Raw genomic sequence first — 23,238 nt, 5'->3', positions numbered from 1 at the left:
CCGACCCTGCTTAGCTTCCGAGATCAGACGAGATCGGGTGCATCCAGGCTGGTATGGCCGTAAGCAGAAGCTGCAGCTTGAAATACCTCTTATATGGAGTTGAAGATAAGTCATAGAATATAAGTCATTGATTTGTTGGTTTTATTTGTTGGAGTTAAAGTGCCTTAACCATGTGCAAAACACTTTAGGACGTGAGCTGTTGCTGTTACCACGTTGAAATATGTGTGGGTAGATTAAGCGAGAGCGCTCTCTGCTGGTTGAAGATGCTTACAGCACCTGGTATTCCCAGGCGGTCTCCCATCCAAGTACTAACCAGGCCCGACCCTGCTTAGCTTCCAAGATCAGACGAGATCGGGCGCATCCAGGCTGGTATGGCCGTAAGCAGAAGCTACTGCTTGAAATACCTCTTATATGGAGTTGAAGATAAGTCATATAATATAAGTCATTGATTTGTTGGTGATAATAATTTAGAAGCGTATATTTGTTGGAGTTAAAGTGCCTTAACCATGTGAAAAACACTTTTGGACGTGAGCTGTCGCTGTTACCACGTTGAAATATGTGTGGGTAGATTAAGCGAGAGCGCTCTCTGCTGGTTGAAAATTCTTACAGCACCTGGTATTCCCAGGCGGTCTCCCATCCAAGTACTAACCAGGCCCGACCCTGCTTAGCTTCCGAGATCAGACGAGATCGGGCGCATCCAGGCTGGTATGGCCGTAAGCAGAAGCTGCTGCTTGAAATACCTCTTATATGGAGTTGAAGATAAGTCATATAATATAAGTCATTGATTTGTTGGTGATAATAATTTAGAAGCGCTTATTTGTTGGAGTTAAAGTGCCTTAACCATGTGAAAAACACTTTTGGACGTGAGCTGTCGCTGTTACCACGTTGAAATATGTGTGGGTAGATTAAGCGAGAGCGCTCTCTGCTGGTTGAAAATGCTTACAGCACCTGGTATTCCCAGGCGGTCTCCCATCCAAGTACTAACCAGGCCCGACCCTGCTTAGCTTCCGAGATCAGACGAGATCGGGCGCATCCAGGCTTGTATGGCCGTAAGTAGAAGCAGCAGCTTGAAATACCTCTTATATGGAGTTGAAGATAAGTCATAGAATATAAGTCATTTATTTGTTGGTTTTATTTGTTTGGAATTAAAGTGCCTTAACCATGTGCAAAACACTTTAGGACGTGAGCTGTCGCTGTTACCACGTTGAAATATGTGTGGGTAGATTAAGCGAGAGCGCTCTACTGCAGGTTGAAAAAGCTTACAGCACCTGGTATTCCCAGGCGGTCTCCCATCCAAGTACTAACCAGGCCCGACCCTGCTTAGCTTCCGAGATCAGATGAGACCGGGCGCATCCAGGCTGGTGTGGCCGTAAGCAGAAGCTGCAGCCTGAAATACCTCTTATATGGAGTTGAAGATAAGTCATAGAATATAAGTCATTGATCTGTTGGTTTTATTTGTTGGAGTTAAAGTGCCTTAACCATGTGCAAAACACTTTAGGACGTGAACTGTCGCTGTTACCACGTTGAAATATGTGTGGCTAGATTAAGCGAGAGCGTTCTCTGCAGGTTGAAAAAGCTTACAGCACCTGGTACTCCCAGGCAGTCTCCCATCCAAGTACTAACTAGGCCCGACCCTGCTTAGCTTCCGAGATCAGACGAGATCAGGCGCATCCAGGCTGGTATGGCCGTAAGCAGAAGCTGCAGCTTGAAATACTTCTTATATGGAGTTGAAGATAAGTATATAATACAAGTCATTGATTTGTTGGTGATAATAATTTAGAAGCGCTTATTTGTTGGAGTTAAAGTGCCTTAACCATGTGCAAAACACTTTAGGACGTGAGCTGTCGCTGTTACCACGTTGAAATATGTGTGGGTAGATTAAGCGAGAGCACTCTCTGCTGGTTGAAAAAGCTTACAGCACCTGGTATTCCCAGGCGGTCTCCCATCCAAGTACTAACCAGGCCCGACCCTGCTTAGCTTCCGAGATCAGACGAGATCGGGCGCATCCAGGCTGGTATGGCCGTAAGCTGAAGCTGCAGCTTGAAATACTTCTTATATGGAGTTGAAGATAAGTCATATAATACAAGTCATTGATTTGTTGGTGATAATAATTTAGAAGCGCTTATTTGTTGGAGTTAAAGTGCCTTAACCATGTGCAAAACACTTTAGGACGTGAGCTGTCGCTGTTACCACGTTGAAATATGTGTGGGTAGATTAAGCTAGAGGGTTCTCTGCTGGTTGAAAAAGCTTACAGCACCTGGTATTCCCAGGCGGTCTCCCATCCAAGTACTAACCAGGCCCGACCCTGCTTAGCTTCCGAGATCAGACGAGATCGGGCGCATCCAGGCTGGTATGGCCGTAAGCAGAAGCTGCAGCTTGAAATACCTCTTATATGGAGTTGAAGATAAGTCATAGAATATAAGTCATTGATTTGTTGGTTTTATTTGTTGGAGTTAAAGTGCCTTAACCATGTGCAAAACACTTTAGGACGTGAGCTGTCGCTGTTACCACGTTGAAATATGTGTGGGTAGATTAAGCGAGAGCGCTCTCTGCTGGTTGAAAAAGCTTACAGCACCTGGTATTCCCAGGCGGTCTCCCATCCAAGTACTAACCAAGCCCGACCCTGCTTAGCTTCCGAGATCAGGCGAGATCGGGCGCATCCAGGCTGGTATGGCCGTAAGCTGAAGCTGAAGCTGCAGCTTGAAATACCTCTTATATGGAGTTGAAGATAAGTCATATGATATAAGTCATTGATTTGTTGGTTTTATTTGTTGGAGTTAAAGTGCCTTAACCATGTGCAAAACACTTTAGGACGTGAGCTGTCGCTGTTACCACGTTGAAATATGTGTGGCTAGATTAAGCGAGACCGTTCTCTGCTGGTTGAAAAAGCTTACAGCACCTGGTATTCCCAGGCTGTCTCCCATCCAAGTACTAACCAGGCCCGACCCTGCTTAGCTTCCGAGATCAGACGAGATCGGGCGCATCCAGGCTGGTATGGGCGTAAGCAGAAGCTGCAGCTTGAAATACCTCTGATATGGAGTTGAAGATAAGTCATAGAATATATGTCATTGATTTGTTGGTGATAATAATTTAGAAGCGCTTATTTGTTGGAGTTAAGGTGCCTTAAGCATGTGCAAATGTAACCCAGGTAGCCATGGTTACCACTCCTGTCTGTTCCTGACAGTCAAAGCTTTTAGTGATGTCACATCCCCCTTCACTTCCTCCTCAGTCCACTTCCTGCCAGCTAAATGTTTGGTGTGCTCAAGCAGTGTTAGCAGTGTTAGGTGTGCTGCCCGGCTGTGTGCCAGAGATTTCATTCCTACTCAGCGGTGAGTTTACTCAAACTATAGTCACTGGTTTGGTTGATCGGTTAACATTGAGGTTGATACAAAAACAAGCTAATGTTTGAAAGCTAATGTTTGAAAGCTAATGGTTGAATGTTCACCAGGCCACAATGCCTGAACACTGAGCTCTTATATCTGATGGCTTGAGCTGTATTTATTTTGAGTTGATTTATAACTTTTGGTTTGTTTTGAAATGATTATTTGAGCTCATGAAGTAATTGATTTTGGAAAAATATTGTGATTTAAAAGCATTTAAAAAGCATTTAAAAGCATTTAAAATGATCTAAAAGCATGCTAAAAGAATTTGAAAAGAAGAATTGTTTGATTTATGAATGATTGAATTGTTGCAACAAACACTGATTTTTGGTTCGTTTCACCTGGCCTTTCAGGCCAGGTTTTTTGTGTTAGATGGTGAGCTTTCCCCAGTCCTGGAACTGAACCTGAGATCGAGCCTGGACTCTCCTCCCACAGTCCCCATCATGTGTGGTAGGCTTGTGCCTTCTCCCCAATAGGGAGAACCCCCCAGTCCAAACCCCAGTCCCAACCTCTGCCCAAGCCCCAGTCCAAACCCCAGTCCCAATCCCAAATCCTTAAGTCTGAACTGACTGACTGAACTGAACATTGAACCTTGAACATTGAACAACTTAAAGGGCCCCAGTTTGTTATTTTCAATATTAATGCAAATGTGTTTTTTTGTTTGTTTGTTTAAATATTAATATGCATATTCAACTTGAAACGTTTCTGCCTCTGGTTGGTCATTCACACTATACACATTGAGCTCAGCAGCCGAACCTGGTTTTTCTAAACATTTTTCACTAATTCTCATTAATGGTCAATTAGCCTATCAATTAAGTTGTTATCCATTGTGCTTGCTACAGCTTGGTGAGCTAGCCAGGAGCTCAATAAGTGTGAATACCTTTGATTTATTTTTTTGGTTCATTTGCATATTTTCATGTCAAAATGGAGTTTGTTAAACTTGGGGTTAATTTAGCCAATTCAGTGCTTGTCAAAAGTGACACAAACACATCAGAGACAGATCGCAAACTTGACCTTTTAACAACAACCTTTGGCCCTATTGAAAGAGTTGAAAGGGTTGAAGACCCTCTGGATACTGAACACAAAAACCTGGTCGTTGAGTTTATAGATGACTCCGCCCTAATCACTTCAGAGTCACTGTTACCAATGGTGCAAGAAATGGAGGATGAAGGAGTTGTCTATAATATAACATCTCTTGCAAATGAGTACACAGCTATTGTGGGTGGTACACACACTGAAAAATATCTCAAACAAATTACTGATGTAGCCATGTCTACTGGCAAAAGTTTTGAGAGCGTGTTAAAGGACATGCTCACTCAAATGAGCAAGGAACTGAAAGAATCCAGTGAGGAGGAAGTGACTGCTGTTCTCAAAGTTGAAAAGGAGGAAAACACAGGAAATGGAAACACAAGACGTGTTACCAGAACAGTTTCCCTCTCAGCTGATGATTTGAATCCCCCTGAAGTACAGACAGTTGTGGTAGAACATATTTTGAGGAAAGAGGATTTCACTTCTCATTCAATGTCCCCACTCAAACTTCGGGCTTTCTCTGGGAAACCAGAGAAACCCAGTAACGAAACAGACTATGAGACCTGGCGTTCTCAAATCGATATATTGCTCGCAGACCCTAGCATGTCTGCCATGAATGTCACAAGGCGCATCTTCTCGAGCTTGCTGTCTCCTGCAGCCGAGGTAATTAAAGGTCTTGGACCTGAAGCAGTACCTGCTACATATTTACAGGTTCTTGACGCAGCCTTTGCTACTGTTCAGGATGGAGACGAGCTTTTCGCTCAATTCTTGACTACTTATCAAAATCAAGATGAAAAATACTCCGCCTATCTACAGCGTCTACAACTTACCTTGAATACTGTAGTGAAAAGAGGCGGAGTTCAGTCTGCTGAAGCAGAGAAACATCTCATCCGACAATTTAGTCGTGGATGCCTGGAAAATGCAGTAATAACAAATCTGCTTGAACAGAAAAAGGAACACCATCCTTCCTTTTCAGAGCTACTGGTCTTGCTGCGCACTGAGGAAGACAGACAGCTGGCAAAAGAAACACGCATGAAAAAACAAGCAAGTACATCCAAGAAACATGTTCACTTGAGCTCACACAGTGCATGTGCCTGTGGTGCAACATCAGAACATGACGGCAATGCAATTAAAGATCTCCAGAAGCAAATGAATGAACTGCAGAATCAATTGACATCACTGCTTTTGCAGAAGAAAACAAAAGCCACTTCATCAAAGGCTAACCCATCTGCTTATGCTGTGCCCCAGTCCTCTACCAGACCAAGGCCTTGGTACTGTTTCAAGTGTGGTGAGGACGGTCACATCATTACATTCTGCAGTAATGAAGCCAATCCCACTTTGGTGATGGAAAAGAAAAAGCAACTACAACAGAAACAACAGACATGGGACATGAAGAACAAAACGAATAAATCAAACTGAAAGCAGTCTCTGTGGAGGGACAACCAGAGGCTGCAGTGAAACAATGTCCCGTGAATTGTAAACAATCACAACCCACTTCTCATATCTGCAAATTACCAAAAGGACTCATCGGTACCAAAAGCACAGCACAAGTATTCATCAAAGGAACACAATTCAACTGTCTATTAGATACAGGATCTCAGGTGACAACGGTCCCCCATTCCTTTTATTCCAGTTTCCTTTCTGACCAAGAAATCAAACCACTGGTTGAATTACTGGAAGTTGAGGGGGCTAATGGTCAGAGTGTGCCTTACATGGGCTACATCGAACTTGATGTTACTTTTCCTGCTGAGTTCCTTGGCACGTCCATAGACATACACACTCTTGCTTTGGTGGTACCTGATGTCTAATCAATGCAGTCCTTGGTTCTTATTGGCACGAACACACTTGATGTTCTCTATGAGAGAAGTCTGGAAGACAATCTGCCAATGAATCATTCACTCCCATATGGGTACAGAGCGGTACTGAAGATTCTTGAGCTGAGATACAACCAATCCAATCATGGTGTAATCAGACTCCACGGCAATAATCCCCAAACCATTCCTCCAAGAGGAACAGTGGTTCTGGAAGGAACATCTGCCAATTGCTTTTTGCAAAACGCTGTTATTGAGCATCCATGCTCATTCTCTCTACCTGGCAGCTTGATTGTTCAAGCATGCTTGGTTGACTGTTCTAAACATCAACCCTGTCAGTTGCCTGTCATTGTGAGCAATGAATCTGATCATGATGTTATCATCCCTGCCAGATCTCTTATTGCACAAATGAGTGCAATCAACACAGTCATTACAAAAGAGCAAATTGCATCTGATTCAGTGCATTCTTCATCTCAGTCACTGAACTTCGACTTCGGTGACTCACCTCTCTCATCTGAATGGAGAGAGCGCATTACAGCAAAGCTTAGCAGCATCCCAGAAGTCTTTGCTAAACATGACCTTGACTTTGGCAAAACTGATAAAGTTACTCACCGAATCAAACTTTCAGATGAAACTCCATTCAAGCAAAGGCCAAGACCCATCCATCCTCAAGATGTTGATGCTGTTCGCACACATCTGCAGGAACTCTTTGAAAGCGGAATGATCCGTGAATCTGAATCACCCTTTGCATCACCCATCGTGGTGGTAAGGAAGAAAAATGGCACTGTACGACTTTGCATTGATTACAGGAAGTTGAACTTACAGACCATCAAGGATGCTTATGCCTTGCCAAAACTTGAAGATGCCTTCACAGCCCTCTCTGGCTCTGAATGGTTCTCGGTACTCGACCTAAAATCAGGTTATTACCAAATTGAAATGGAGGAAGCAGATAAAGTAAAAACTGCCTTTGTATGTCCCTTAGGATTTTGGGAATGGAATCGCATGCCCCAAGGAGTAACAAATGCACCGAGCACTTTTCAAAGGCTAATGGAGAAATGCATGGGAGAAATGAACTTGAAGGAGGTCCTTGTCTTCATTGATGATTTAATCATCTTTGCACCTACCTTGGAAGAACATGAAGCAAGGCTAATGAAAGTGCTCAACCGGCTGAAAGAGTTTGGTCTCAAACTCTCGGTTGAAAAATGCAAGTTTTTTCAAACATCTGTGAAATACTTGGGACATGTAGTTTCACGCAATGGCGTTGAGACTGATCCAGACAAGATTAAAGCACTCACTACCTGGCCAGTACCCAAAACCTTGAAGGAACTCAGATCCTATCTTGGATTTGCGGGGTACTACAGAAGATACATAAAAGGCTATTCTGCTATTGTCAAACCCCTCCATGATCTCACATCTGGCTACCCGCCATCCCAGAAAAAGTTCAGAGCAACAATTAAACCAGAACAATATTTGAATCCCAAAGAGCACTTTGGAAACCGTTGGACACCTGCTTGTCAGGAGGCTTATGACACTGTAATTCAGAAACTCACTACTGCTCCAGTTCTAGCTTTTGCTGACCCCCAAAAACCATACCTACTGCATACTGATGCCAGCTCCATTGGTCTGGGAGCTGTGCTATATCAGGAGCAGGAAGGACAGAACAGAGTCATTGCTTATGCGAGCAGAGGACTCTCTCGCAGTGAATCCCGTTATCCAGCACATAAACTGGAATTCCTAGCTCTCAAATGGGCAGTAACTGAAAAGTTCAGTGACTATCTATATGGCAATGATTTCACAGTTGTAACGGACAGTAATCCTCTTACTTACCTCTTGACAACAGCTAAACTGGATGCAGCCAGCTACAGGTGGCTTGCCTCACTTTCCACCTATTCCTTCAAGATCCTGTATCGAGCAGGCAAGCAAGCTGCTGATGCAGATGGGCTTTCCCGCAGACCACATGGTGATCTGTTGGACGATTTCAAATCTCAAAAGGAAAGGGAGCGAATACTAAAGTTCTGGGAACATCATTTGCCTGATTCTGAACTCATTCCCATTGACCAACCCACTGTTCAAGCCATTTGTGACAGACAGCTTGTCTACAGTTCCTATCCCCCAACACAGACTCTTGTCCAATCCCTTTCCATGTCCCTTACAGCCCTCCCAGACAGTTTTACACATGACCAGCAGTTCGGATCCTCAGTCATTCCTCAACTTACAGAAACTGAGATCGCTGCAAAACAAAGAACTGACCCAGTCATACAGCATGTGATAACTCAACTGGAAAGTGGAATCACACCCCCTCCTACCTTGAGGGATGAACTTCCCGACCTGCCACTTCTTCTTAAAGAACTGAATCGTTTGGAGCTCCGGAACAACGTTCTTGTAAGAAAGAGGCAAATCGGTTCTCAATGTTCTTTCCAACTGGTCTTACCACAAGAACTGCGAAACCAAGTTCTCATTGGTCTGCATGACCGTATGGGCCATATGGGAATGGACAGGACACTTGATCTGGTCCGAACCAGATTTTATTGGCCAAGGATGTCTGCTGATGTAATCACAAAGATCAAAACCTGTGAAAGGTGTGTGAAAAGGAAATCCTTACCTGAGAAGGCTGCACCTCTTGTCAACATAAAGACAACAAGACCGCTGGAACTCGTATGCATGGATTTCTTATCACTGGAACCAGATGGAAGGATCAAAGACATTCTTGTAATGACGGACCATTTCACGAAATATGCTGTTGCAATACCCACACCAAATCAAAAAGCCAAAACTGTTGCCAAATGTCTATGGGATAACTTTCTAATTCATTAGGGAATTCCTGAAAAACTCCACAGTGATCAAGGACCAGATTTTGAATCCCGAACAATAAAGGAACTTTGCAAAGTAACGGGAATACACAAAATCCGGACAACACCATATCACCCCAGAGGAAACCCAGTGGAACGATTCAATCGTACACTGTTGAACATGCTCGGAACTCTAACAGTACAGGACAAAAGTAACTGGAAGGATTTTGTCAAACCACTAGTGCATGCATACAACTGCACCAGGAATGATGTCACCGGATTCACGCCTTACGAACTTATGTTCGGACGTCAACCGAGACTCCCCATTGATTTAGCTTTTGGACTGCCTGTTACAGACAACCAAACTTCTTCTCATTCTCAATATGTTCAAGATCTCAAATCTCACCTGGAGGAAAGCTATAAAATAGCGACTGGAAATGCAGAGAAAGTCATGCAAAGAAACAAAGCCAGATTTGACAAGCATGTCACTGCCTCCGAATTATCTGTTGGAGATCGTGTTTTGGTCAGAAATGTACGCTTGAGAGGCAAACACAAACTAGCAGACAAATGGGAATCTGACGTGTACATCGTTGTTAAAAGAGCTGGTACTCTTCCTGTTTACACCGTCAGACCTGAGAACAAGGACAAGCCTTCTCGAACATTACACAGGGATCTTCTACTCCCTTGTGGGTACTTACCTGCACCTGTAATATCTCAACCGAAGAAACAGCCACTCAGACCAAAACCACTCCCGCAACCAGATAATCATACCAACTCAGAAGACCTATCAGATGAAGAGGAAACCATCCCATCTCGCTGGTACAATTCTGAACCTCCTAAATTCACAACAGTAATTCACGTTCCAAACCCATCTCTCATGGTTCCAACACCCATGGAGAGCATATCCTCTGGTGCATTACCAGAGGATGCTCTTCTGAACCTATCCAACTTACCTAATTCCAACTCACCTGATGGCAATGACAACCCTGAAAACTCATACTTACCTGATCCCATACCTGAAACCTCAGACTTACCTGACGACCCTGAAACCCAAGAAAACTTACCTTTACCTGGAACACCAGAACTAAGTTCTGACTCTGATCATGAAGACATAACCCAATCCCCGGACGCACCACTTACCTCGGATTCTTCAATCTCGGACACTAGTGACGACCTCCCCGTGGTTGAGGTCAGGCGTTCATCTAGAGCCTCAAAACCACCAGACCGATTACATTATTCAAAACCTGGGCAATCAGATGCAGCAAAATCATTATTTCATGGGTTAACTACTGCATTAGCATATGCCTTGACAGGCCCAGGTGTTCCTGAATGCGAACAGTGTTCTATGTAATGTACTGATCAATCGACCAAAACCAGTTGACACTAAGCTACTAACATGTACAGGGACGTACCTGAGAAAAGGGGGGGAAAGTGTAACCCAGATAGCCATGGTTACCACTCCTGTCTGTTCCTGACAGTCAAAGCTTTTAGTGATGTCACATCCCCCTTCACTTCCTCCTCAGTCCACTTCCTGCCAGCTAAATGTTTGGTGTGCTCAAGCAGTGTTAGCAGTGTTAGGTGTGCTGCCCGGCTGTGTGCCAGAGATTTCATTCCTACTCAGCGGTGAGTTTACTCAAACTATAGTCACTGGTTTGGTTGATCGGTTAACATTGAGGTTGATACAAAAACAAGCTAATGTTTGAAAGCTAATGTTTGAAAGCTAATGGTTGAATGTTCACCAGGCCACAATGCCTGAACACTGAGCTCTTATATCTGATGGCTTGAGCTGTATTTATTTTGAGTTGATTTATAACTTTTGGTTTGTTTTGAAATGATTATTTGAGCTCATGAAGTAATTGATTTTGGAAAAATATTGTGATTTAAAAGCATTTAAAAAGCATTTAAAATGATCTAAAAGCATGCTAAAAGAATTTGAAAAGAAGAATTGTTTGATTTATGAATGATTGAATTGTTGCAACAAACACTGATTTTTGGTTCGTTTCACCTGGCCTTTCAGGCCAGGTTTTTTGTGTTAGATGGTGAGCTTTCCCCAGTCCTGGAACTGAACCTGAGATCGAGCCTGGACTCTCCTCCCACAGTCCCCATCATGTGTGGTAGGCTTGTGCCTTCTCCCCAATAGGGAGAACCCCCCAGTCCAAACCCCAGTCCCAACCTCTGCCCAAGCCCCAGTCCAAACCCCAGTCCCAATCCCAAATCCTTAAGTCTGAACTGACTGACTGAACTGAACATTGAACCTTGAACATTAAACAACTTAAAGGGCCCCAGTTTGTTATTTTCAATATTAATGCAAATGTGTTTTTTTGTTTGTTTGTTTAAATATTAATATGCATATTCAACTTGAAACGTTTCTGCCTCTGGTTGGTCATTCACACTATACACATTGAGCTCAGCAGCCGAACCTGGTTTTTCTAAACATTTTTCACTAATTCTCATTAATGGTCAATTAGCCTATCAATTAAGTTGTTATCCATTGTGCTTGCTACACAAAACACTTTAGGACGTGAGCTGTCGCTGTTACCACGTTAAAATATGTGTGGGTAGATTAAGCGAGAGCGCTCTCTGCAGGTTGAAAAAGCTTACAGCACCTGGTATTCCCAGGCGGTCTCCCATCCAAGTACTAACCAGGCCCGACCCTGCTTAGCTTCCGAGATCAGACGAGATCAGGCGCATCCAGGCTGGTATGGCCGTAAGCAGAAGCTGCAGCTTGAAATACCTCTTATATGGAGTTGAAGATAAGTCATAGAATATAAGTCATTGATTTGTTGGTTTTATTTGTTGGAGTTAAAGTGCCTTAACCATGTGCAAAACACTTTAGGACGTGAGCTGTCGCTGTTACCACGTTGAAATATGTGTGGGTAGATTAAGCGAGAGCGCTCTCTGCTGGTTGAAAAAGCTTACAGCACCTGGTATTCCCAGGTGGTCTCCCATCCAAGTACTAACCAGGCCCAACCCTGCTTAGCTTCTGAGATCAGACGAGATCGGGCGCATCCAGGCTGGTATGGCCGTAAGCTGAAGCTGAAGCTGCAGCTTGAAATACCTCTTATATGGAGTTGAAGATAAGTCATATAATATGAGTCATTGATTTGTTGGTGATAATAATTTAGAAGCGCTTATTTGTTGGAGTTAAAGTGCCTTAACCATGTGCAAAACACTTTAGGACGTGAGCTGTCGCTGTTACCACGTTGAAATATGTGTGGCTAGATTAAGCGAGAGCGCTCTCTGCTGGTTGAAAAAGCTTACAGCACCTGGTATTCCCAGGCGGTCTCCCATCCAAGTACTAACCAGGCCCGACCCTGCTTAGCTTCCAAGATCAGACGAGATCGGGCGCATCAAGGCTGGTATGGCCGTAAGCAGAAGCTGCCGCTTGAAATACCTCTTATATGGAGTTGAAGATAAGTCATAGCATATAAGTCATTGATTTGTTGGTTTTATTTGTTGGAGTTAAAGTGCCTTAACCATGTGCAAAACACTTTAGGACGGGAGCTGTCGCTGTTACCACGTTGAAATATGTGTGGGTAGATTAAGCGAGACCGCTCTCTGCAGGTTGAAAAAACTTACAGCACCTGGTATTCCCAGGCGGTCTCCCATCCAAGTACTAACCAGGCCCGACCCTGCTTAGCTTCCGAGATCAGACGAGATCGGGCGCATCCAGGCTGGTATGGCCGTAAGCAGAAGCTGCAGCTTGAAATACCTCTTATATGGAGTTGAAGATAAGTCATAGAATATAAGTCATTGATCTGTTGGTTTTATGTGTTGGAGTTAAAGTGCCTTAACCATGTGCAAAACACTTTAGGACGTGAGCTGTCGCTGTTACCACGTTGAAATATGTGTGGGTAGATTAAGCGAGAGCGCTCTCTGCTGGTTGAAAAAGCTTACAGCACCTGGTATTCCCAGGCGGTCTCCCATCCAAGTACTAACCAGGCCCGACCCTGCTTAGCTTCCGAGATCAGACGAGATCGGGCGCATCCAGGCTGGTATGGCCGTAAGCTGAAGCTGCAGCTTGAAATACTTCTTATATGGAGTTGAAGATAAGTATATAATACAAGTCATTGATTTGTTGGTGATAATAATTTAGAAGCGCTTATTTGTTGGAGTTAAAGTGCCTTAACCATGTGCAAAACACTTTAGGACGTGAGCTGTCGCTGTTACCACGTTGAAATATGTGTGGGTAGATTAAGCGAGAGCGCTCTCTGCAGGTTGAAAAAGCTTACAGCACCTGGTATTCCCAGGCGGTCTCCCATCCAAGTACTAACCAGGCCCGACCCTGCTTAGCTTCCGAGATCAGACGAGACCGGGCGCATCCAGGCTGGTATGGCCGAAAGCTGAAGCTGCAGCTTGAAATACTTCTTATATGGAGTTGAAGATAAGTATATAATACAAGTCATTGATTTGTTGGTGATAATAATTTAGAAGCGCTTATTTGTTGGAGTTAAAGTGCCTTAACCATGTGCAAAACACTTTAGGACGTGAGCTGTCGCTGTTACCACGTTGAAATATGTGTGGGTAGATTAAGCGAGAGCGCTCTCTGCAGGTTGAAAAAGCTTACAGCACCTGGTATTCCCAGGCGGTCTCCCATCCAAGTACTAACCAGGCCCGACCCTGCTTAGCTTCCGAGATCAGACGAGACCGGGCGCATCCAGGCTGGTATGGCCGTAAGCAGAAGCTGCAGCTTGAAATACCTCTTATATGGAGTTGAAGATAAACATAGAATATAAGTCATTGATCTGTTGGTTTTATTTGTTGGAGTTAAAGTGCCTTAACCATGTGCAAAACACTTTAGGACGTGAGCTGTCGCTGTTACCGCGTTGAAATATGTGTGGCTAGATTAAGCGAGAGCGTTCTCTGCTGGTTGAAAAAGCTTACAGCACCTGGTATTCCAGGTGCTGTAGATTAAGCGAGAGCGTTCTCTGCTGGTTGAAAAAGCTTACAGCACCTGGTATTCCCAGGCGGTCTCCCATCCAAGTACTAACCAGGCCCGACCCTGCTTAGCTTCCGAGATCAGACGAGTTCGGGCGCATCCAGGCTGGTATGGCCCTAAGCAGAAGCTGCAGCTTGAAATACCTCTTATATGGAGTTGAAGATAAGTCATATGATATAAGTCATTGATTTGTTGGTGATAATAATTTAGAAGCGCTTATTTGTTGGAGTTAAAGTGCCTTAACCATGTGCAAAACACTTTAGGACGTGAGCTGTCGCTGTTACCACGTTGAAATATGTGTGGCTAGATTAAGCGAGAGCGTTCTCTGCTGGTTGAAAAAGCTTACAGCACCTGGTATTCCCAGGCGGTCTCCCATCCAAGTACTAACCAGGCCCGACCCTGCTTAGCTTCCGAGATCAGACGAGATCGGGCGCATCCAGGCTGGTATGGCCGTAAGCAGAAGCTGCAGCTTGAAATACCTCTTATATGGAGTTGAAGATAAGTCATAGAATATAAGTCATTGACCTGTTGGTTTTATTTGTTTGAGTTAAAGTGCCTTAACCATGTGGAAAACACTTTAGGACGTGAGCTGTCGCTGTTACCACGTTGAAATATGTGTGGGTAGATTAAGCGAGAGCGCTCTCTGCTGGTGAAAAAGCTTACAGCACCTGGTATTCCCAGGCGGTCTCCCATCCAAGTACTAACCAGGCCCGATCCTGCTTAGCTTCCGAGATCAGACGAGATCGGGCGCATCCAGGCCGGTATGGCCGTAAGCTGAAGCTGCAGCTTGAAATACTTCTTATATGGAGTTGAAGATAAGTATATAATACAAGTCATTGATTTGTTGGTGATAATAATTTAGAAGCGCTTATTTGTTGGAGTTAAAGTGCCTTAACCATGTGCAAAACACTTTAGGACGTGAGCTGTCGCTGTTACCACGTTGAAATATGTGTGGGTAGATTAAGCGAGAGCGCTCTCTGCAGGTTGAAAAAGCTTACAGCACCTGGTATTCCCAGGCGGTCTCCCATCCACGTACTAACCAGGCCCGACCCTGCTTAGCTTCCGAGATCAGACGAGACCTGGTGCATCCAGGCTGGTATGGCCGTAAGCAGAAGCTGCAGCTTGAAATACCTCTTATATGGAGTTGAAGATAAGTCATAGCATATAAGTCATTGATCTGTTGGTTTTATTTGTTGGAGTTAAAGTGCCTTAACCATGTGCAAAACACTTTAGGACGTGAGCTGTCGCTGTTACCACGTTGAAATATGTGTGGGTAGATTAAGCGAGAGCGTTCTCTGCTGGTTGAAAAAGCTTACAGCACCTGGTATTCCCAGGCGGTCTCCCATCCAAGTACTAACCAGGCCCGACCCTGCTTAGCTTCCGAGATCAGACGAGATCAGGCGCATCCAGGCTGGTATGGCCGTAAGCAGAAGCTGCAGCTTGAAATACATCTTATATGGAGTTGAAGATAAGTCATAGAATATATGTCATTGATTTGTTGGTGATAATAATTTAGAAGCGCTTATTTGTTGGAGTTAAGGTGCCTTAACTATGTGCAAAACACTTTAGGACGTGAGCTGTCGCTGTTACCACGTTGAAATATGTGTGGGTAGATTAAGCAAGAGCGTTCTCTGCTGGTTGAAAAAGCTTACAGCACCTGGTATTCCCAGGCGGTCTCCCATCCAAGTACTAACCAGGCCCGACCCTGCTTAGCTTCCGAGATCAGATGAGATCGGGCGCATCCAGGCTGGTATGGCCGTAAGCAGAAGCTGCAGCTTGAAATACCTCTTATATGGAGTTGAAGATAAGTCATAGAATATAAGTCATTGATTTGTTGGTTTTATTTGTTGGAGTAACCATGTGCAAAACACTTTAGGACGTGAGCGGTCGCTGTTACCACATTGAAATATGTGTGGGTAGATTAAGCGAGAGCGTTCTCTGCTGGTTGAAAAAGCTTTTTCAGCACCTGGTATTCCCAGGCGGTCTCCCATCCAAGTACTAACCAGGCCCGACCCTGCTTAGCTTCCGAGATCAGACGAGTTCGGGCGCATCCAGGCTGGTATGGCCCTAAGCAGAAGCTGCAGCTTGAAATACCTCTTATATGGAGTTGAAGATAAGTCATATGATATAAGTCATTGATTTGTTGGTGATAATAATTTAGAAGCGCTTATTTGTTGGAGTTAAAGTGCCTTAACCATGTGCAAAACACTTTAGGACGTGAGCTGTCGCTGTTACCACGTTGAAATATGTGTGGCTAGATTAAGCGAGAGCGTTCTCTGCTGGTTGAAAAAGCTTACAGCACCTGGTATTCCCAGGCGGTCTCCCATCCAAGTACTAACCAGGCCCGACCCTGCTTAGCTTCCGAGATCAGACGAGATCGGGCGCATCCAGGCTGGTATGGCCGTAAGCAGAAGCTGCAGCTTGAAATACCTCTTATATGGAGTTGAAGATAAGTCATAGCATATAAGTCATTGATTTGTTGGTTTTATTTGTTGGAGTTAAAGTGCCTTAACCATGTGCAAAACACTTTAGGACGTGAGCTGTCGCTGTTACCACGTTGAAATATGTGTGGGTAGATTAAGCGAGAGCGCTCTCTGCAGGTTGAAAAAGCTTACAGCACCTGGTATTCCCAGGCGGTCTCCCATCCAAGTACTAACCAGGCCCGACCCTGCTTAGCTTCCGAGATCAGACGAGACCTGGTGCATCCAGGCTGGTATGGCCGTAAGCAGAAGCTGCAGCTTGAAATACCTCTTATATGGAGTTGAAGATAAGTCATAGAATATAAGTCATTGATCTGTTGGTTTTATTTGTTGGAGTTAAAGTGCCTTAACCATGTGCAAAACACTTTAGGACGTGAGCTGTCGCTGTTACCACGTTGAAATATGTGTGGGTAGATTAAGCGAGAGCGTTCTCTGCTGGTTGAAAAAGCTTACAGCACCTGGTATTCCCAGGCGGTCTCCCATCCAAGTACTAACCAGGCCCGACCCTGCTTAGCTTCCGAGATCAGACGAGATCAGGCGCATCCAGGCTGGTATGGCCGTAAGCAGAAGCTGCAGCTTGAAATACATCTTATATTGTGTTGAAGATAAGTCATAGAATATATGTCATTGATTTGTTGGTGATAATAATTTAGAAGCGCTTATTTGTTGGAGTTAAGGTGCCTTAACTATGTGCAAAACACTTTAGGACGTGAGCTGTCGCTGTTACCACGTTGAAATATGTGTGGGTAGATTAAGCAAGAGCGTTCTCTGCTGGTTGAAAAAGCTTACAGCACCTGGTATTCCCAGGCGGTCTCCCATCCAAGTACTAACCAGGCCCGACCCTGCTTAGCTTCCGAGATCAGATGAGATCGGGCGCATCCAGGCTGGTATGGCCGTAAGCAGAAGCTGCAGCTTGAAATACCTCTTATATGGAGTTGAAGATAAGTCATAGAATATAAGTCATTGATTTGTTGGTTTTATTTGTTGGAGTAACCATGTGCAAAACACTTTAGGACGTGAGCGGTCGCTGTTACCACATTGAAATATGTGTGGGTAGATTAAGCGAGAGCGTTCTCTGCTGGTTGAAAAAGCTTTTTCAGCACCTGGTATTCCCAGGCGGTCTCCCATCCAAGTACTAACCAGGCCCGACCCTGCTTAGCTTCCGAGATCAGACGAGTTCGGGCGCATCCAGGCTGGTATGGCCCTAAGCAGAAGCTGCAGCTTGAAATACCTCTTATATGGAGTTGAAGATAAGTCATATGATATAAGTCATTGATTTGTTGGTGATAATAATTTAGAAGCGCTTATTTGTTGGAGTTAAAGTGCCTTAACCATGTGCAAAACACTTTAGGACGTGAGCTGTCGCTGTTACCACGTTGAAATATGTGTGGCTAGATTAAGCGAGAGCGTTCTCTGCTGGTTGAAAAAGCTTACAGCACCTGGTATTCCCAGGCGGTCTCCCATCCAAGTACTAACCAGGCCCGACCCTGCTTAGCTTCCGAGATCAGACGAGATCGGGCGCATCCAGGCTGGTATGGCCGTAAGCAGAAGCTGCAGCTTGAAATACCTCTTATATGGAGTTGAAGATAAGTCATAGAATATAAGTCATTGATCTGTTGGTTTTATTTGTTTGAGTTAAAGTGCCTTAACCATGTGGAAAACACTTTAGGACGTGAGCTGTCGCTGTTACCACGTTGAAATATGTGTGGGTAGATTAAGCGAGAGCGCTCTCTGCTGGTGAAAAAGCTTACAGCACCTGGTATTCCCAGGCGGTCTCCCATCCAAGTACTAACCAGGCCCGATCCTGCTTAGCTTCCGAGATCAGACGAGATCGGGCGCATCCAGGCTGGTATGGCCGTAAGCTGAAGCTGCAGCTTGAAATACTTCTTATATGGAGTTGAAGATAAGTATATAATACAAGTCATTGATTTGTTGGTGATAATAATTTAGAAGCGCTTATTTGTTGGAGTTAAAGTGCCTTAACCATGTGCAAAACACTTTAGGACGTGAGCTGTCGCTGTTACCACGTTGAAATATGTGTGGGTAGATTAAGCGAGAGCGCTCTCTGCAGGTTGAGAAAGCTTACAGCACCTGGTATTCCCAGGCGGTCTCCCATCCAAGTGCTAACCAGGCCCGACCCTGCTTAGCTTCCGAGATCAGACGAGACCGGGCGCATCCAGGCTGGTATGGCCGTAAGCAGAAGCTGCAGCTTGAAATACCTCTTATATGGAGTTGAAGATAAGTCATAGAATATAAGTCATTGATCTGTTGGTTTTATTTGTTGGAGTTAAAGTGCCTTAACCATGTGCAAAACACTTTAGGACGTGAGCTGTCGCTGTTACCACGTTGAAATATGTGTGGGTAGATTAAGCGAGAGCGTTCTCTGCTGGTTGAAAAAGCTTACAGCACCTGGTATTCCCAGGCGGTCTCCCATCCAAGTACTAACCAGGCCCGACCCTGCTTAGCTTCCGAGATCAGACGAGATCAGGCGCATCCAGGCTGGTATGGCCGTAAGCAGAAGCTGCAGCTTGAAATACATCTGATATGGAGTTGAAGATAAGTCATAGAATATATGTCATTGATTTGTTGGTGATAATAATTTAGAAGCGCTTATTTGTTGGAGTTAAGGTGCCTTAACTATGTGCAAAACACTTTAGGACGTGAGCTGTCGCTGTTACCACGTTAAAATATGTGTGGGTAGATTAAGCAAGAGCGTTCTCTGCTGGTTGAAAAAGCTTACAGCACCTGGTATTCCCAGGCGGTCTCCCATCCAAGTACTAACCAGGCCCGACCCTGCTTAGCTTCCGAGATCAGATGAGATCGGGCGCATCCAGGCTGGTATGGCCGTAAGCAGAAGCTGCAGCTTGAAATACCTCTTATATGGAGTTGAAGATAAGTCATAGAATATAAGTCATTGATTTGTTGGTTTTATTTGTTTGAGTAACCATGTGCAAAACACTTTAGGACGTGAGCGGTCGCTGTTACCACGTTGAAATATGTGTGGGTAGATTAAGCGAGAGCGTTCTCTGCTGGTTGAAAAAGCTTTTTCAGCACCTGGTATACCCAGGCAGTCTCCCATCGAAGTACTAACCAGGCCCGACCCTGCTTAGCTTCCGAGATCAGACGAGATCAGGCGCATCCAGGCTGGTATGGCCGTAAGCAGAAGCTGCAGCTTGAAATACATCTTATATGGAGTTGAAGATAAGTCATAGAATATATGTCATTGATTTGTTGGTGATAATAATTTAGAAGCGCTTATTTGTTGGAGTTAAGGTGCCTTAATTATGTGCAAAACACTTTAGGACGTGAGCTGTCGCTGTTACCACGTTGAAATATGTGTGGGTAGATTAAGCAAGAGCGTTCTCTGCTGGTTGAAAAAGCTTACAGCACCTGGTATTCCCAAGCGGTCTCCCATCCAAGTACTAACCAGGCCCGACCCTGCTTAGCTTCCGAGATCAGACGAGATCGGGCGCATCCAGGCTGGTATGGCCGTAAGCAGAAGCTGCAGCTTGAAATACCTCTTATATGGAGTTGAAGATAAGTCATAGAATATAAGTCATTGATTTGTTGGTTTTATTTGTTGGAGTTAAAGTGCCTTAACCATGTGCAAAACACTTTAGGACGTGAGCTGTCGCTGTTACCACGTTGAAATATGTGTAGGTAGATTAAGCGAGAGCGCTCTCTGCTGGTTGATAAAGCTTACAGCACCTGGTATTCCCAGGCGGTCTCCCATCCAAGTACTAACCAGGCCCGACCCTGCTTAGCTTCCGAGATCAGACGAGATCGGGCGCATCCAGGCTGGTATGGCCGTAAGCTGAAGCTGCAGCTTGAAATACCTCTTATATGGAGTTGAAGATAAGTCATATAATATAAGTCATGATTTGTTGGTGATAATAATTTAGAAGCGCTTATTTGTTGGAGTTAAAGTGCCTTAACCATGTGCAAAACACTTTAGGACGTGAGCTGTCGCTGTTACCACGTTGAAATATGTGTGGGTAGATTAAGGAAGAGCGTTCTCTGCTGGTTGAAAAAGCTTACAGCACCTGGTATTCCCAGGCGGTCTCCCATCCAAGTACTAACCAGGCCCGACCCTGCTTAGCTTCCGAGATCAGATGAGATCGGGCGCATCCAGGCTGGTATGGCCGTAAGCAGAAGCTGCAGCTTGAAATACCTCTTATATGGAGTTGAAGATAAGTCATAGAATATAAGTCATTGATTTGTTGGTTTTATTTGTTGGAGTTAAAGTGCCTTAACCATGTGCAAAACACTTTAGGACGTGAGCTGTCGCTGTTACCACGTTGAAATTTGTGTGGGTAGATTAAGCGAGAGCGCTCTCTGCTGGTTGAAAAAGCTTACAGCACCTGGTATTCCCAGGCGGTCTCCCATCCAAGTACTAACCAGGCCCGACCCTGCTTAGCTTCCGAGATCAGACGAGATCGGGCGCATCCAGGCTGGTATGGCCGTAAGCAGAAGCTGCAGCTTGAAATACCTCTTATATGGAGTTGAAGATAAGTCATATAATATAAGTCATGATTTGTTGGTGATAATAATTTAGAAGCGCTTATTTGTTGGAGTTAAAGTGCCTTAACCATGTGCAAAACACTTTAGGACGTGAGCTGTCGCTGTTACCACGTTGAAATTTGTGTGGGTAGATTAAGCGAGAGCGCTCTCTGCTGGTTGAAAAAGCTTACAGCACCTGGTATTCCCAGGCGGTCTCCCATCCAAGTACTAACCAGGCCCGACCCTGCTTAGCTTCCGAGATCAGACGAGATCGGGCGCATCCAGGCTGGTATGGCCGTAAGCAGAAGCTGCAGCTTGAAATACCTCTTATATGGAGTTGAAGATAAGTCATAGAATATAAGTCATTGATTTGTTGTTTTTATTTGTTGGAGTTAAAGTGCCTTAACCATGTGCAAAACACTTTAGGACGTGAGCTGTCGCTGTTACCACGTTGAAATATGTGTGGGTAGATTAAGCGAGAGCGCTCTCTGCTGGTTGAAAAAGCTTACAGCACCTGGTATTCCCAGGCGGTCTCCCATCCAAGTCCTAACCAGGCCCGACCCTACTTAGCTTCCGAGATCAGACGAGATCGGGAGCATCCAGGCTGGTATGGCCGTAAGCTGAAGCTGCAGCTTGAAATACCTCTTATATGGAGTTGAAGATAAGTCATATAATATAAGTCATTGATTTGTTGGTGATAATAATTTAGAAGCGCATATTTGTTGGAGTTAAAGTGCCTTAACCATGTGAAAAACACTTTAGGACGTGAGCTGTCGCTGTTACCACGTTGAAATATGTGTGGGTAGATTAAGCGAGAGCGTTCTCTGCTGGTTGAAAAAGCTTACAGCACCTGGTATTCCCAGGCGGTCTCCCATCCAAGTACTAACCAGGCCCGACCCTGCTTAGCTTCCGAGATCAGACGAGATCGGGCGCATCCAGGCTGGTATGGCCGTAAGCAGAAGCTGCAGCTTGAAATACCTCTCATATGGAGTTGAAGATAAGTCATAGAATATAAGTCATTGATTTGTTGGTTTTATTTGTTGGAGTTAAAGTGCCTTAACCATGTGCAAAACACTTTAGGACGTGAGCTGTCGCTGTTACCACGTTGAAATATGTGTGGGTAGATTAAGCGAGAGCGCTCTCTGCTGGTTGAAAATACTTACAGCACCTGGTATTCCCAGGCGGTCTCCCATCCAAGTACTAACCAGGCCCGACCCTGCTTAGCTTCCGAGATCAGACGAGATCGGGCGCATCCAGGCTGGTATGGCCGTAAGCAGAAGCTGCTGCTTGAAATACCTCTTATATGGAGTTGAAGATAAGTCATATAATAAGTCATTGATTTGTTGGTGATAATAATTTAGAAGCGTTTATTTGTTGGAGTTAAAGTGCCTTAACCATGTGAAAAACACTTTTGGACGTGAGCTGTCGCTGTTACCACGTTGAAATATGTGTGGGTAGATTAAGCAAGAGTGCTCTCTGCTGGTTGAAAATGCTTACAGCGAGGCTTCCGGCTTAGCTGTACATGGGGTGAGACGTGATTAGCGGAGCTCCTGCAGGGTTAATTTTAATTCAACATTTATAGGCACTTTTTGCATCACTCCCACGGCTTTGGTTTTAACTAAATTATTTTCAACGCGGTTACTTCGACAACTTACCACGGAAATGCCTCCAAAGTCCTTCAAAGCGGGGAATAACCCTCCAGCTAACCCGCGGCCTGCTGCTCATGCCGTCTCCTCGCCCCGCGGTGATTCCCCTCCTCCGGAGAGCACCTGCGCTGCGCAGGTTCCAGCTGCGGAGTTCAGCCGGCTTAAAACCGAACTCCTCTCCGCTCTCCGCAATGATGTTGCAGCTATATTTCGGTCAGAGCTTCAGGCAGCACTTACCGATAATTTAACGTCCATTAAGTCCGAGCTGCTTTCTCTTAAAGCCGATCTTTCTGGCAGTATTTCCTCCGTGAAGGCGGACGTCGCGGGTCTCGCGACCACGGTCGCTGGGATGGAGCTGTCCGTCTCAAGCTGCTCAGACGACATCGTTGCTCTCCAGAAAAAAGTGGATCACTTGTCGAAAGAATATGTGAGGCTGGAGGACAGATGCGAGGATTTGGAGTCAAGGTCTCGTCGGCAGAACGTACGGATTATTGGCGTCCCGGAGGAGGATCCTGACTCTTCATCTGCAGCCGGTGTTTCCAGGCTATTGGCGGAAGCCTTCTCCCTCGACGCTGAGCCGGTGGTGGACAGAGCCCACCGCACCCTCATGCCGAGACCGAAGCCCGGGGAGCGGCCCCGCGCAATAGTGGCCAGGCTGCATTAT

At 45.0% G+C, this 23,238-nt stretch overlaps 40 non-coding genes and 3 pseudogenes across 40 annotated transcripts in view; all 43 read right to left on the bottom strand.

Moving 5' to 3' along the window:
* Window positions 1–65, bottom strand: part of LOC133429975 (5S ribosomal RNA) — a 119-nt gene extending 54 nt beyond the window's left edge. The window contains exon 1 of the ribosomal RNA XR_009774742.1: window positions 1–65. This exon is cut by the window's left edge and continues 54 nt beyond it. This is a non-coding gene — a ribosomal RNA (5S ribosomal RNA).
* A 199-nt stretch (window positions 66–264) lies between these two features.
* LOC133430014 (5S ribosomal RNA) lies at window positions 265–383 on the bottom strand. Its single transcript, XR_009774779.1, has one exon. It is a non-coding gene; the product is annotated as a 5S ribosomal RNA (ribosomal RNA).
* A 217-nt stretch (window positions 384–600) lies between these two features.
* LOC133430018 (5S ribosomal RNA) lies at window positions 601–719 on the bottom strand. The gene has a single exon (XR_009774783.1). It is a non-coding gene; the product is annotated as a 5S ribosomal RNA (ribosomal RNA).
* Window positions 720–936: 217 nt separating this feature from the next.
* On the bottom strand, window positions 937–1,055 carry LOC133430083 (5S ribosomal RNA). Its single transcript, XR_009774845.1, has one exon. It is a non-coding gene; the product is annotated as a 5S ribosomal RNA (ribosomal RNA).
* Window positions 1,056–1,256: 201 nt separating this feature from the next.
* Window positions 1,257–1,375, bottom strand: LOC133430015 (5S ribosomal RNA). The gene has a single exon (XR_009774780.1). It is a non-coding gene; the product is annotated as a 5S ribosomal RNA (ribosomal RNA).
* Window positions 1,376–1,574: 199 nt separating this feature from the next.
* Window positions 1,575–1,693, bottom strand: LOC133430105 (5S ribosomal RNA). Its single transcript, XR_009774866.1, has one exon. It is a non-coding gene; the product is annotated as a 5S ribosomal RNA (ribosomal RNA).
* Window positions 1,694–1,909: 216 nt separating this feature from the next.
* Window positions 1,910–2,028, bottom strand: LOC133430145 (5S ribosomal RNA). Its single transcript, XR_009774893.1, has one exon. It is a non-coding gene; the product is annotated as a 5S ribosomal RNA (ribosomal RNA).
* A 217-nt stretch (window positions 2,029–2,245) lies between these two features.
* LOC133430144 (5S ribosomal RNA) lies at window positions 2,246–2,364 on the bottom strand. The gene has a single exon (XR_009774892.1). It is a non-coding gene; the product is annotated as a 5S ribosomal RNA (ribosomal RNA).
* Window positions 2,365–2,563: 199 nt separating this feature from the next.
* Window positions 2,564–2,682, bottom strand: LOC133430044 (5S ribosomal RNA). Its single transcript, XR_009774809.1, has one exon. It is a non-coding gene; the product is annotated as a 5S ribosomal RNA (ribosomal RNA).
* Window positions 2,683–2,887: 205 nt separating this feature from the next.
* Window positions 2,888–3,006, bottom strand: LOC133430112 (5S ribosomal RNA). Its single transcript, XR_009774873.1, has one exon. It is a non-coding gene; the product is annotated as a 5S ribosomal RNA (ribosomal RNA).
* An 8,597-nt stretch (window positions 3,007–11,603) lies between these two features.
* Window positions 11,604–11,722, bottom strand: LOC133429989 (5S ribosomal RNA). The gene has a single exon (XR_009774756.1). It is a non-coding gene; the product is annotated as a 5S ribosomal RNA (ribosomal RNA).
* Window positions 11,723–11,921: 199 nt separating this feature from the next.
* LOC133429994 (5S ribosomal RNA) lies at window positions 11,922–12,040 on the bottom strand. The gene has a single exon (XR_009774761.1). It is a non-coding gene; the product is annotated as a 5S ribosomal RNA (ribosomal RNA).
* A 223-nt stretch (window positions 12,041–12,263) lies between these two features.
* LOC133430039 (5S ribosomal RNA) lies at window positions 12,264–12,382 on the bottom strand. Its single transcript, XR_009774804.1, has one exon. It is a non-coding gene; the product is annotated as a 5S ribosomal RNA (ribosomal RNA).
* A 199-nt stretch (window positions 12,383–12,581) lies between these two features.
* LOC133429984 (5S ribosomal RNA) lies at window positions 12,582–12,700 on the bottom strand. Its single transcript, XR_009774751.1, has one exon. It is a non-coding gene; the product is annotated as a 5S ribosomal RNA (ribosomal RNA).
* A 199-nt stretch (window positions 12,701–12,899) lies between these two features.
* On the bottom strand, window positions 12,900–13,018 carry LOC133430143 (5S ribosomal RNA). Its single transcript, XR_009774891.1, has one exon. It is a non-coding gene; the product is annotated as a 5S ribosomal RNA (ribosomal RNA).
* A 216-nt stretch (window positions 13,019–13,234) lies between these two features.
* Window positions 13,235–13,353, bottom strand: LOC133430042 (5S ribosomal RNA). Its single transcript, XR_009774807.1, has one exon. It is a non-coding gene; the product is annotated as a 5S ribosomal RNA (ribosomal RNA).
* Window positions 13,354–13,569: 216 nt separating this feature from the next.
* LOC133429993 (5S ribosomal RNA) lies at window positions 13,570–13,688 on the bottom strand. The gene has a single exon (XR_009774760.1). It is a non-coding gene; the product is annotated as a 5S ribosomal RNA (ribosomal RNA).
* A 263-nt stretch (window positions 13,689–13,951) lies between these two features.
* LOC133430051 (5S ribosomal RNA) lies at window positions 13,952–14,070 on the bottom strand. The gene has a single exon (XR_009774816.1). It is a non-coding gene; the product is annotated as a 5S ribosomal RNA (ribosomal RNA).
* Window positions 14,071–14,287: 217 nt separating this feature from the next.
* Window positions 14,288–14,406, bottom strand: LOC133430142 (5S ribosomal RNA). Its single transcript, XR_009774890.1, has one exon. It is a non-coding gene; the product is annotated as a 5S ribosomal RNA (ribosomal RNA).
* A 198-nt stretch (window positions 14,407–14,604) lies between these two features.
* On the bottom strand, window positions 14,605–14,723 carry LOC133430085 (5S ribosomal RNA). Its single transcript, XR_009774847.1, has one exon. It is a non-coding gene; the product is annotated as a 5S ribosomal RNA (ribosomal RNA).
* Window positions 14,724–14,939: 216 nt separating this feature from the next.
* On the bottom strand, window positions 14,940–15,058 carry LOC133430086 (5S ribosomal RNA). Its single transcript, XR_009774848.1, has one exon. It is a non-coding gene; the product is annotated as a 5S ribosomal RNA (ribosomal RNA).
* A 199-nt stretch (window positions 15,059–15,257) lies between these two features.
* Window positions 15,258–15,376, bottom strand: LOC133429988 (5S ribosomal RNA). Its single transcript, XR_009774755.1, has one exon. It is a non-coding gene; the product is annotated as a 5S ribosomal RNA (ribosomal RNA).
* A 217-nt stretch (window positions 15,377–15,593) lies between these two features.
* LOC133429981 (5S ribosomal RNA) lies at window positions 15,594–15,712 on the bottom strand. The gene has a single exon (XR_009774748.1). It is a non-coding gene; the product is annotated as a 5S ribosomal RNA (ribosomal RNA).
* A 190-nt stretch (window positions 15,713–15,902) lies between these two features.
* Window positions 15,903–16,021, bottom strand: LOC133430136 (5S ribosomal RNA; annotated as a pseudogene).
* A 217-nt stretch (window positions 16,022–16,238) lies between these two features.
* LOC133430141 (5S ribosomal RNA) lies at window positions 16,239–16,357 on the bottom strand. The gene has a single exon (XR_009774889.1). It is a non-coding gene; the product is annotated as a 5S ribosomal RNA (ribosomal RNA).
* Window positions 16,358–16,556: 199 nt separating this feature from the next.
* LOC133430034 (5S ribosomal RNA) lies at window positions 16,557–16,675 on the bottom strand. The gene has a single exon (XR_009774799.1). It is a non-coding gene; the product is annotated as a 5S ribosomal RNA (ribosomal RNA).
* A 199-nt stretch (window positions 16,676–16,874) lies between these two features.
* On the bottom strand, window positions 16,875–16,993 carry LOC133429987 (5S ribosomal RNA). The gene has a single exon (XR_009774754.1). It is a non-coding gene; the product is annotated as a 5S ribosomal RNA (ribosomal RNA).
* Window positions 16,994–17,210: 217 nt separating this feature from the next.
* LOC133430168 (5S ribosomal RNA) lies at window positions 17,211–17,329 on the bottom strand. Its single transcript, XR_009774916.1, has one exon. It is a non-coding gene; the product is annotated as a 5S ribosomal RNA (ribosomal RNA).
* Window positions 17,330–17,519: 190 nt separating this feature from the next.
* Window positions 17,520–17,638, bottom strand: LOC133430135 (5S ribosomal RNA; annotated as a pseudogene).
* A 217-nt stretch (window positions 17,639–17,855) lies between these two features.
* On the bottom strand, window positions 17,856–17,974 carry LOC133430140 (5S ribosomal RNA). The gene has a single exon (XR_009774888.1). It is a non-coding gene; the product is annotated as a 5S ribosomal RNA (ribosomal RNA).
* A 198-nt stretch (window positions 17,975–18,172) lies between these two features.
* LOC133430073 (5S ribosomal RNA) lies at window positions 18,173–18,291 on the bottom strand. Its single transcript, XR_009774836.1, has one exon. It is a non-coding gene; the product is annotated as a 5S ribosomal RNA (ribosomal RNA).
* A 216-nt stretch (window positions 18,292–18,507) lies between these two features.
* LOC133430079 (5S ribosomal RNA) lies at window positions 18,508–18,626 on the bottom strand. The gene has a single exon (XR_009774841.1). It is a non-coding gene; the product is annotated as a 5S ribosomal RNA (ribosomal RNA).
* A 199-nt stretch (window positions 18,627–18,825) lies between these two features.
* Window positions 18,826–18,944, bottom strand: LOC133429986 (5S ribosomal RNA). Its single transcript, XR_009774753.1, has one exon. It is a non-coding gene; the product is annotated as a 5S ribosomal RNA (ribosomal RNA).
* A 217-nt stretch (window positions 18,945–19,161) lies between these two features.
* LOC133430157 (5S ribosomal RNA) lies at window positions 19,162–19,280 on the bottom strand. Its single transcript, XR_009774905.1, has one exon. It is a non-coding gene; the product is annotated as a 5S ribosomal RNA (ribosomal RNA).
* Window positions 19,281–19,470: 190 nt separating this feature from the next.
* LOC133430139 (5S ribosomal RNA) lies at window positions 19,471–19,589 on the bottom strand (annotated as a pseudogene).
* A 217-nt stretch (window positions 19,590–19,806) lies between these two features.
* On the bottom strand, window positions 19,807–19,925 carry LOC133430166 (5S ribosomal RNA). The gene has a single exon (XR_009774914.1). It is a non-coding gene; the product is annotated as a 5S ribosomal RNA (ribosomal RNA).
* A 199-nt stretch (window positions 19,926–20,124) lies between these two features.
* LOC133430132 (5S ribosomal RNA) lies at window positions 20,125–20,243 on the bottom strand. The gene has a single exon (XR_009774887.1). It is a non-coding gene; the product is annotated as a 5S ribosomal RNA (ribosomal RNA).
* Window positions 20,244–20,459: 216 nt separating this feature from the next.
* On the bottom strand, window positions 20,460–20,578 carry LOC133430146 (5S ribosomal RNA). Its single transcript, XR_009774894.1, has one exon. It is a non-coding gene; the product is annotated as a 5S ribosomal RNA (ribosomal RNA).
* Window positions 20,579–20,777: 199 nt separating this feature from the next.
* LOC133430121 (5S ribosomal RNA) lies at window positions 20,778–20,896 on the bottom strand. Its single transcript, XR_009774881.1, has one exon. It is a non-coding gene; the product is annotated as a 5S ribosomal RNA (ribosomal RNA).
* A 216-nt stretch (window positions 20,897–21,112) lies between these two features.
* On the bottom strand, window positions 21,113–21,231 carry LOC133430109 (5S ribosomal RNA). Its single transcript, XR_009774870.1, has one exon. It is a non-coding gene; the product is annotated as a 5S ribosomal RNA (ribosomal RNA).
* A 199-nt stretch (window positions 21,232–21,430) lies between these two features.
* LOC133430093 (5S ribosomal RNA) lies at window positions 21,431–21,549 on the bottom strand. Its single transcript, XR_009774855.1, has one exon. It is a non-coding gene; the product is annotated as a 5S ribosomal RNA (ribosomal RNA).
* Window positions 21,550–21,766: 217 nt separating this feature from the next.
* On the bottom strand, window positions 21,767–21,885 carry LOC133430097 (5S ribosomal RNA). The gene has a single exon (XR_009774859.1). It is a non-coding gene; the product is annotated as a 5S ribosomal RNA (ribosomal RNA).
* Window positions 21,886–22,084: 199 nt separating this feature from the next.
* LOC133429991 (5S ribosomal RNA) lies at window positions 22,085–22,203 on the bottom strand. The gene has a single exon (XR_009774758.1). It is a non-coding gene; the product is annotated as a 5S ribosomal RNA (ribosomal RNA).
* Window positions 22,204–23,238: the final 1,035 nt, after the last annotated feature.

This window comes from Cololabis saira, unplaced genomic scaffold (genome assembly GCF_033807715.1).
Source record: "Cololabis saira isolate AMF1-May2022 unplaced genomic scaffold, fColSai1.1 scf035, whole genome shotgun sequence".
NCBI classification, from domain to species: Eukaryota; Metazoa; Chordata; class Actinopteri; order Beloniformes; family Belonidae; genus Cololabis; species Cololabis saira.
Note: the sequence above shows the minus strand (reverse complement) of the source record. Positions and strands in the feature narration are given on the sequence as shown.